We start from the raw sequence: 11,566 nt of genomic DNA on the forward strand, positions 1-11,566 counted from the left end.
ATTCTGTCCTTGAGTTGGGGTGATTCTCTGCTTTTGCTTCCTGTTGACATTACAGGTATGTTGATCACATTCAGCTTCTCACAGCTCTTAATTTTTTTTTTTTTTTTGTTCTGTGTTCTACAGAGAAGTTTTCTTTTCTGAGACCAGATTCCAAGTAAAGAGAAAACATCAAAATTTTGCTGGGTGCTAGTTTTGCTTGCTAACACAGAGATAGTCTAGTGACACACTGAAAGCATGAAGCTCACTCTTGTGCAAACTGCTGGTCTGGTCATTTGTTTCATCTACAACAAATACCATGCAAATGCTGCATTTTGTGAGCATACCAGTAATATAAAACATGATTAAAGTTAATCAGGGCTCACCTTGATAGTGGTCAGAAGGAAGGGAAGTCTGGCTGGGCAATTATTAATATTTTAGTTGATAGGCTTTGGTCTCTGCTCCTTCAGTCCTTCCAGTTTATAATCCCAGCAGAACTAAACTACCAAACAACCTGACAAAGCAAAAGAGCAACACTGGGCACTTAAAAGAGGAAAGAGGTAGAAATGGATTGTGTTAATGTCGCTATCCTGCTAACTTAAAAACATGACAGGTATATAACTTTAAAAATGTCATGTGGCGATAGAAATAGCATAAAAGCTGAGCTAGAAATCAGTGCAGGTTGTCCCATGGACTAGGGAAAGAAACACAAATTAAATTGTGTTCTCTGCTATGTTCACTGTTGCATCTTCCAGGCCCAGTGATTAGCACATAATGGACAATTATTGAACCAGTGTACTAATGAAATGTTACCTGGTGATAATTGATATCTTTAAAAACCTTTTATTAATCTTTGTGAATGTCACATCATGCAAATCAATCCCACTCATCTCCCCCTCCTTTTATATCTGCCCTCCTCACTACCCCCCCCCCAAAAAAAGAAGGTAGAATTTTAAAAACTTCCTATTGTGGCAGTTGTAATATGTCACAGTGTATTCCATTGTATGCCCTTTGCCCACATATCTTTACTTGCAAATGATCGTTGCAATGGGTCATTCGTCTGTTTCAAGGCTTTTGCTACACTCTGTCCTGGATCCTCACAGGGACTCCTGTGTCATGGGGGTCCTGCAGGGCTAGATCTGTAGGACCAGCACCTTGACATGCTCCTGCAGATCATAGATGAGCTCGATGTTGAGGTGGGCCAACTTAAAGTCCTGGATCTAAGCCTGGGGGCACCGAGTTGGTCGGCCAGCGAGCTCTCCAACACTGCTCTGGCTAGCTCACCCAATGCCACAGCCAGCAAGGGCAGGGTCAGCTCTCCTGCTCTCATGTCCTCGGGGTCAGCTCACCTGCACCCCTGCCACCAGGATCAGCCCTACTGTGCTGCCCAGGCAAGGTGGTGCAGCACAGTGCTGCAGCCTGCCCTCCTGAGTGCTGTAGCCAGTGAGGGACAGGGCCAGCTCACCCACTCTCCTGCTCTCAGGGTCAGGTTTACTGTGGTGGACAGAGAAGGACAGGGCCGCTCAGCTTAGTGCCTCAGATGACAGTTCAGACCAGGGACATGTGCATGGCCTTTGGTGGGCTGGGACATCACAGACCCTGGCTGTCATAGAATCATGGGCCTAGACATGGTCCCTAGCAGCAGCATTCAGCAGATGTCCCCATGGCCTTAGGGGGCAGCACAGACCACTCAGATAAGCATGTGTCCCCTAGGCAGCGTGGCCCTCAGATGTCTACATGGTCTCTGGTGGCAGCCCAGACCATGGACATTCACTTGGCCTTTGGTGATAACTTGGGCCACAAATATCAACAGACCCCAGCTGCCGCAGTACCATGGACCCAGACATGGCCCTTGGGAGCAGCCCCGGCCAGGACCTCACCATGGCCTCCTCATCTCTGCCTGTTCCTCACCACTATCGAGTCTCCATTTCCACCTTTCTCCACTTCTCTTCCGTCCTCCATCTCGTTCTACATCTTTCCCATGTCTCCACACATTCATCCATCGCAGTGGCACCTGCGGCAGGTGCTTAGCTTTCTTCCAGTCTGCCTGGGCTGGTGTGTCTGGGGCCAGTGCCTGGGTGTCTTGGCGCAGCCCAGCCGGTGTGGCCAGGGTGTGTGCTCACGTCTCTTCCTTCTATCTACCGTGGGCTGACCGGCCTGGGCCTAATGTTTTAATGTCTTGGCCTCTGATTCCATGTATGTGAAATGTGTAAAACAAAAAGATTGGCGTGTATCAAGGTATAGGAAGGGTGGGAAGAGGCTTGGCTGATGAGCCTGCTTTTCTGTTGGGGCTGATAAAAATAGAATTATGTGGTAATCAAGGTGCCCAAATCTCTGAATGTACAAGCATGTAAAGAGTGGTGAAGAATCCCAGTCACACTATTTCATGGATAGCCTTACATAGAAAGTAATTATTCAGCCAGGCTTGGAGGCACACGCCTTTAATACCAGCAGGCAGGGAGGCAGGGGCAGGCAGATCTTTGCGAGTTCAAGGCCAGCCTGGTCTACAGAGGGAGTCCAGGACAGCCAAGGCTACACAAAGAAACCCTGTCTTGGAAAAAAAAAGAAATTGTTCTTTGTCAGTGCACCCCCAGTGGGCATTCATACAGACGAAAGACCTGTTTAATAGATGCTACTTTTCCAGAAAGTGATGTTTTATTCATCCTTTCCCAGGGTTCTTCAGAAAACCAGGTCACAGGGGGCAGTGCTGCAGCCTTCTGATACAACCCTGTAAGTTATTCTGTGACAAGAATCCCCTAGTCCTTCCTTTGTTTCTCCTTACAGTTGGAGCATCACCATGTTGACATGGGTCCCCCACGGACTTCTGGGTAACAAACACTACACCATTCACAGAGGCCAGGCTCAGCCACATTAGGCCAGTTAAACAAGTGATAATGAAAAGGGAGTGGAGGGAGTAAGACTTTCTTAATGCAGCCAGTTGGGAAGAGGAGCAAAGAGGTCCAGGGACTCCCAACTTCACCATGAGATCTGCAGTGAGGTTGAGATTTAAGCAGAAGACAAGACGAGTATAGAAATACATCCCTGGTCAGGGGTGGATTGCTGGCCCCATCATCTCTGCTCCAGATCTTCTTTAAAATCGTCTGAAATTTGTCAGACTGGGTGGAATCTCTTTCCCAGAGATGAGGTCCTCTGGCTGGCATCATGCTTCGACCTTTTTCTTTTCTCAGCATGAGATTCTTGGGAAAATTCCCGTTACTTGGGACCTATTATCTCAGCAGCCTGAAATTCAAAGGAAAGGGCGCAGGTGTCTCTTTCACAATATCTTCTTGCCAGGACCATTAGAGAAAGACCAAGTTGTCGTTATTTAAGCAGTGCCAGGCATGGCTACATTGCAAGCAGAAAAGGTAGCATTTTAGAAAATGAAAAGTGGGAAGCTGGGGGTGGCTCAACAGGTAAACTGCATGCTGTTCTCTGTGCAGAGAGACTTGGGTTCAGCCCTCCGGCACCTGTATAAAAGCTGGGTGTGGTGGAGGTAACCCCCACACTAGATGCCAGAAGGTGGACCCTGGACTTGCTGGGCAGTGTATCAAGGTGGAGCAGAAAGCTCCAGGTTGAGTGCTAGACCTCTCAAAAAACTAAGAGCAATAATCAACCTTTGGCCTTGACATAGGCATACCTGCACTCACATGTATACATAAACACCACACACACACACACACACACACACACACACACACACACACCACACAAAATGAAGGAAAGTCATGAACAAGCTTAGCTGTGCTGGTGACCCATGGAGCCCTTGCTTCGCCCTGCTTTCTTCCATCAACCTCCTTGCTGTAGTACTTCAGTCCTTTGCTCTGTTCTTACAACAAATCACCATGTGGAATGGGGGTGAGTGGTTCTCCCATACTGCAAGCTCCGTGAGGCAGATACTGTATTCACCTCTACGTGTTCTGATTTTCAGTTTCTCTCAGGTGTGTGGCAGAACCTAAATCTTGAGTCCAGTTGCTTGGTGACTTCTTTCCAGTTTGTGGGGTTAAGGAGTGAGTCTCAAACACGAAGCGTAAGAGCAATGGAGATTTTTTTTCAAATTATCAGTTAACCATTACTGCTCCTAAAGATTCTGAGTCAGTTGGTCCAAGGGCGGCCATGGTGGAGAAGCCTGGCAAAGGATTTCTCAGCCCTGTCACTATTGACCTTTTGAGCTGAATATATTTTTTTGTGGGGAGCAAGGGGAAAGTGCTATCTTTTGCACAGTTCATCCTGGCCTTTTTGGTGGGTGGTCTCCAGCAAAAAGTCACCAGATGTTCAAATAGGGCAAAACTGCACTCTATATTTTGTGTTGAGGACTGAGCCCAGAGCCTTGAGCATGTTAAGTCTGTGCACAAGTCATTGGATATGCCCTGGCTCTGTGAGTTCTTTAGAACTCTGCTCTCTGAGGAGCTGTAAGTTACTCTATTGGTTTGGAAAGCCAGTGATTTTGCTCTCCACATCTGTTCTGATGAAGCTCCTGGACTGCCTGGGGAAAGCACTAAAGTCCTGTCAACACCGCTTTCCTCTCCTCCTCCCCCTCCCTGTGCCCTCCCTCTCCTTAGTCTGTTTTCTTAGCAGAGGACTGCAGAAGAAATCTTAACTAGTGGATCTTTAGATTTCCTTCCAGCTCTGACATTTTGTCGTTACCTGCTGTCGGCAGCAAGTGGCTCAAATGGGAGTGTGTTTTGTACTTGATACATTTATTGAAAACATTTTCTCTTTCCCAGTTAATTAAGAAAAAGGTAATTAAAGTGTTTTAGGTTGTAACTACTCACTGTACCTTCACCGCAGTGAGTTTCCTGGGCACTCTTCCCCATGCCCCAGTGTCCCAGAGGAGAGCCTGAAAAAAAGGTAGGACATTGTTTTCATTCCTAAGTTACATAACCACTCTCAGTGTAGAATATGATTTAAACAGACAGGAAGAAACACTGCTTTTTTTTTACTTTTTTTTACTTAAAAGTGATGATAATGGGCTTAACTATGAGGGAAAAGGGGACTTAGAGGAGTTGTAAAATGTAGCATTTTAAAAGCACAGGGGTTATAAAATGTAGCTTTTTAAAAGTACAATGCTGCATTAAATAAACTTAAATGAATTGTTTCAAATTTGGGGGTATGATTTTAGTGAGTCTATGATAATCCAAAAAAACTCTTTCCCTCCCTCTCTCCCTCCTTCCTTTTGTTTTACTTCACTGCTTCCTGTCAGTCCTTTATTGAACTCTTCAAGAATGAAACATTGGCACAGCCCATGGCCTACAGTGTGAATTGAATGCCCTGGAGCTGTGCAAACAGCAGTCCTGCTCAAAGCATCAGAAGAAGCCCTACCACGCCCGTAAAGGACTCGGGGAGAGCCACTGAGACAGCAGCCTCCGTGAAGCAAACATTTGCAGTTCTTACGCTCTGGTTTAGACATGTGTTCCAGAAATGGCCCTCTGTAGAAGGATTAATTTCCCATCCCGTGGCGCTAATGCAAGCTGCTGGGCCCTGTAGAGGTGGGGGATAGTGGGTATTCTTATTCCTATACAGACTTGTCTTTAAAGGGCATATTGGGACTGGGTATCTCCTTTCTGTCATTTCCAGTCACCACGACGTGAGAAGCCTCCTCTGCTGCATATTCCTGCCATGATGTACTATGCTCCAGGCCCAAAGCAACTATATCAATGGATCATGGGCTGAAGCTTCTGAAACTGTAAGCCAAAATAGATCCTACTCAGTATCCCCTATTTTTGTCCCAGGGTCTCTATTGCTGTGATGAAACATCACAGCCAAAAGCAAGCTGGGGAGGAAAGGGTTTATCTGGCTTACACTTCACATCACTGAAGGACATCAGGACAGGAACTGAAACAGGACCAGGATGCAGGAGCTGAAGCAGAGGCCATGCTGCTTACTTGCTCATTGTACTGGCTAGTTTTGTGTCAACTTGACACAAGCTAGAGTCATCAGAGAGGAAGGAGCCTCAGTTGAGGAAATGCCTCCATGAGATCCAGCTGTAAGGTGTTTTCTCAATTAGTTATCAGTGGGGGAGGGCCCAGCCCATTGTGGATGGTGTCATCCCTTGTCTGGGGCTCTTGAGTCCTGTAAGAAAGCAGGCTGAACAAGCCAGAGGAGCAAGCCAGTAAGCAGCACACACACATACCCACGGCTTCTGCATCAGCTCCTTCCTCCAGGTTTCTGTTCTGGCTTCCTATCCTGGCTTCCTTTGATGATGAACGACACTGTGAAAGTGTAAGCTGAATAACTCCTTTCCTCCACAACTTCCTTTCTGGTCACGGTGTTTCGTCACAGCCTTAGAAACCCTAAAACATCCTGTCTTGCCCAGCCTGCTTTCTTATAGAACTCAGGACCACCAGCCCAGGGATGGCTCCACCTACAGTGGGTTAGGACCTCCCCATCAATCACCAATTAAAAAAATGCTCTACAGCTGAATCTTGTGGAGGCATTTTCTCTATTGCGGTTCTGTCCTCTCAGGTGACACTAACGTGTCAAGTTAACATAAAACTAGCCAGCACAGTGCATGAGGCTCCTGGATCTAACTAACAAGCCAAAGCTGGGAGGCAGGAAGGAACATGGAAGAATCATGAGCCAGACACAGAACTGTGAGACTGTGCCAGGTGGGAAGGCTCAGGCAGGAATGCATCCTATGGAATATCAAGGCCCACCTAAGGACTGGGCCTGTTTGGGGACATGCATAAAGAATGAATTGTTCACAAGGCCCAAATGGGAAAAGAATGCCAAAGATCAGGTGGGTAGATGTGAATTTATCTGGAAAGGAATGATGCTTTGAGCCTGAATACCATCATCATCATCACTATCATCATCATCGTAGCTATGACTACTTGCAAGAGGCCCTCAGAATCAGGCTGTTTATATTCTCTCTGAAAGAATATAAGCAGGTCTTTAGACCATCATCTGAGAATCTAGCTTCTCCTTCATTCACCTCCTCCCAGCCACAAGCAACTCTGCCCAAGCTATATATGGTCTTGGATCTTGGGACATGACAGAATACATACAGTGTGAATGATTACAGGAAGTAGGTGCTCTATCTGAGAAGTCCTCATCTATTTTGGAGTGAGAGTTTCCAGTGATCACTGGAGGATGGAGAATGTTGGGTCATCCAAGCTCCTGTAGGTAACCTCTCATCCCTAGTAAGGGCTATTTCTGGGTGTCAACTTGACTGCATCAGGATTGAACTACAACTCAGAAATAGAGGGCACACCTGTAAGAAAAATTTTTTGCTCAGTTTGAGGTGGGTGGATACACTTCTAGTCTGGACCTTTGCAGTAGGAAGACACACATCTTTGATCCAGATCTTGAGATGAGAAGACATGCCTTTAATCTGGGCTACACCTGCTGGGAGCCTATGGAAGAAGGAAGCTTTCCTCTTTGCCTGCCTGCCCTCTTCTTGTTAGCAGGGCCATTCTTCACTGGCGTTAGAGCCTACCTTTTGAGATTCCAGTATACACTGAAGACCAGCTGAAACATTTGTCCTCGTGGACTGAGAAACTACTGGATTCTTGGGCTTTCCATTCACAGCAGGCCATTAGCTGGACTGCAGCCTGTAAGTCAGTCCAATAAATCCCCTTTACATGCATCCATATATAGATTCATTCTATGCGTTCTGTTACTCTAGACACCCCTGCTCTGTAAGGAAGCTCTGTAAACTCATTAGTTCACTGAAACAGACTTGGGTGCAATTGTACTATGGTCTGTCATTGGCAACCTATCTGAGGTGAGTAGACACTTGCTTACATCTCCACAGGAAAAGGTCACAAAATACTTGGGAAGAGCAACTGTGGTAGAAACATGGGTGAGGACATTTGGGTGGCAGAATCATCAGTAACACTAGTAAGGTTTTCATCATTAGGAAGCAAACCTTGTACTAACTTCTCCAAAGCAAGTGTAGGAAGGTCCCCTCCATGATCTATCAGTAGCAAAACTAAGCCGTGTGAATCAGACTGAATCTTAACCTACCATTAATTTTTATATGTACTTTAATTTTTGCTAGCAGGCTCTTTGGAATTATTGCTCATTAGAGGGAAGACTATTATCCTCATGAAAGAATATTTAGACTAAAAGTTACCTTCCTGGCTAATAAAAAAGATGAAGCAACCATAGCCAAAACACAACCTAAAAGCAAGGTCTGGAACCCCCTGACTACACCCATTTCGTCAGACCTCAGTAGGCACAATAGCAGTTGTTCTTAAAGGTTATAGCAGAAACCTCTCATTAAAGCCTTTCTAAGTTCTGATAGGAGCTGATGATGGTTTGAAAACATTGGCATTTCCAGATGCAGCAAAACCACTTTCTACAACAAATGGGCAAGCCTTTGATGGGACTGCAAAGCGAAATGAAACCAACAGTGGGGTTAAGATGCCAGAAAAGCTGCCTTTTCTAATACACGGGCCACCTCTTTATGCTAAACTGTTTTTCCCCTGGGTCTGGGAAATTTCACAGTTCCTTGTTAGTCTTTGATACTTAGGTGGTGTTAACTATTTTAAAGCCAACAAAACCCACCAGATTGCAACGCCCCATTACCCGAAGGACAGCTCAGCTCCCTTCTTTGGTTCCCAACTGGTTTCTCCTTCTCACTACTGCTTGAGGATTGTCAAATCAAGTAGTGGATGTTGACATGTTTAAGTAACCCAAGTCCCACATCTCCAGGGAATCATATTGCTTAGAATTTTGCAGGGCTAGAGACACAGGTCAAAGGCAGAACACTTACCTAGATGTAAGGCTCTGGGTTCAATTTCAAGTACTAGCAAGAGATGTAATTTTCCATTTTTAAGTACTGAGGTTGGGAGACCGGTGAAGCACCTATAAGCATTTTATTTCATTTTTATTATTTTGGAGGGTTTCGGTGTTGGTGCCGTCTCACTATGTAGACCATGCTGGTCTCCGTTCTCGGAGATCCACCTGCCTCCTCCTCTGCCTCCTGAGTTTAAAGGTGTATACCATCGTGGCCAGCCTGGTTGATGATGTTATTGTTGAGTCAAGAGCTGCACATGTACATATATGTAATGTATGTTGTTCGATTCTCTAATTACTGCCCCTTCTGAATGAAGTGGCTGATTTCCTATTCTTTAGTGAGGAAAGGTTTCCTTTGCTCTTTAAAATGAAATGGCATGGCCAGTATCCACTTCCACCCTGGAGACCGCCTTTAAGGGATGCTGATGGCAGGGCAGAGGGCACCTGCAAGCCCACGTACACTCAGGCGCAGCATGCAAGTCTGGCTGCACAGCACTCAACTGGCTGCGGAAACCCTTGTATTCCTTGACACCTTGCTTTGCTTTGAGACTCCAGAAGTTTAATCCAGTGGTTCTCATAGTTTAATCAGTCCTAAAATCATTAGCATCAGCATCTGAAGGGAAGGGGTACATGTGTAGACTCTCTGGCCAGCCCCTCACCTCCTGAATCCCCCTCCCTCTCTTGGGTAGTCTAGGTGATTGCCATGGATGGTCAGAACCAGTGCTATGCATCGATGAGCTCCATGTGGAGTCCTGTCTTAGCCTTTCTTTGTCGACGCTTTATCTGTGAAGTGTCTAGGTAAGGCCACTGTGGCCCTGCCAGTGACAGCTCTGACAGGCAGAGGCAAGGCTGCAGAAACAAACCCAAACCTTCTGGGGACCCTTTAAAAAGGGTGAGATCTCTGCCTGTAATCCCAGCACTTGGGGAGGCAGAGCCAGGCGGATCTCTGAGAGTTCGAGGCCAGCCTGCTCTACAAAGCAAGTCCAGGACAACCAAGGCTACACAGAGAAACCCTGGCTTAAAAAAGTGAGATCTCACAAATGGGGTTGGGATTGGGGGACTGGAGCAAGTCCAAGGTTCTTAAAAGCGAAGAAACAACTGCTATTTTGGAGGGCAGGATAGCATAAAACATTTTTACTTTTGAGGAAGGGAATCTCTTTAGGGCAGGTAATGGTGTGTTAGATACCAGAGGAGCAGAGAAAGGACCCCAGGATATTAATATGAAGACAGCTGAGGCACAACAAGGAGAAAAATCTGAGTTCTGCCTTCAGTTAGCCTCAGCCCTGTGGGAAGAGAACCATGAACAAGACCAGGCAGAGAGAGAGCACAGAATGTCTGGGTTACATAGGGAAGAGCCTCTGGGAGAGGGGAAGCCCAGCCCCTGGGCTGGAAAGTTCAGGATAGAGGTCAAGGTCGGGGGGGGGGGGGGGGGGGGGGGGGGGGGGTTAACAGGTAGGGACTAGGGGATGCTGGGAGAACCTGGAGGCCAGGTCTGCTTTGATATGTTAAATAGGCACCTCAGCAGCTTGTCCCAGGTCTGAAAGCCAAGACATATGTGTGTACGCACACATATGAGGACACACACATGGCATAACCTGCATGTGGAAGTCAGAGGACAACTTGCAGGAATTGATTTTCTACCATGTGGGTCTCAGGTATTGAACTTAGTTTATCAGGCATGGTGGCAAGCCCCTTAATATGCTGAGCCATCTTGCTGGCCCAGGCAATTTTTGTATTAGGCAAGGAACTGTGCTAAAGTAGACGTTTTGCAGATTTTAAACAATTTAAAAGCAGAACAACTCTTCTTCAGGTGAGATAGTAGGCCATGCAGCTCAACTTAAGAACTAGCAGATGCAAGAAGAGGGAGAGAAGATGGCTCTCACCACCTGACCTCATCCCCAGGACACCTCTTTAGAATCTCTGATGTGGCAACCATGGTTCCTTTCAATGCCAGCTCCTCTGATGTTTCATTTCTCTGATGACTTTTCAAAGTTAAGCTCTATTATCCCCTTTTCTTGGCCTTCTTCCGAGGTGCCCATCAGCTTCCTTAGATGTAGTATCGTCAAGTGGGCAATGCTTCAGGGAAGCAGGGAAAACTCTGTTGCAACCCCATGCCTCCCAGGCCCCTCTCCAGGGATGGCACCCAGCTAAGATCAACAGCAAGAGGTGGCAAAGGGTAAGATTACAGCGTGGAAGTACCCAGCTTTTGGTGCAGATGGAGGAAAGGGTTAAAGTGGGCATTCATTTCCAAAGCCTTGCCAACAGATATTGCTAGTTTAGCCATGCCATGAAAATCCCACTCTGGCTATCTGAGCTTCCTGGTGGAGTCTCAGAAGTGGACATGAGAACTGCCACAATACTCAAGAAGGCAAATTCGGGATGGCCGTAGTCTGTCATAAAGGCTGTCAAACAAGGGGCCTCTTCTTTCTCAGCACTTTCAGGCCCTCAGCTTTTGAAAATCCCAACAGAGTTTTTGTCATAGAATTCTTAGACTATTTGAGCTTGTGGAAGACACAGTCTTTCTCCTGCTCCTATGACTGCTCTAAGCATCTACAGGCAGAGAATATTTCCCCTTTGGAAGGATAACAGAAAGAATGATGCTATGGAGATTTGCCTGTTTCCCATTAAAAATGGTCCTGCAATTAACTGCATATTGTGTTTCAGTCTGAGACTATTTGGATGCAAATCCTAAACAACTGTGTCATTCCACAGAGGAGGCTCTCCCAAGCCCTTACTAGAATGTATCAGTGGCTCCTGACCATTCTAAGGATAAAGTCCAGATAGCATCCTCCAAGGCCCAACTTATCTACCAAAAGGTCAATCAATAGCTTGATCAAAAAAAAAAAAAAAA

The sequence above is a fragment of the Psammomys obesus genome, unplaced genomic scaffold, assembly GCF_907164565.1.
Source record: "Psammomys obesus unplaced genomic scaffold, mPsaObe1.curated_primary_1811, whole genome shotgun sequence".
Taxonomy (NCBI): Eukaryota; Metazoa; Chordata; class Mammalia; order Rodentia; family Muridae; genus Psammomys; species Psammomys obesus.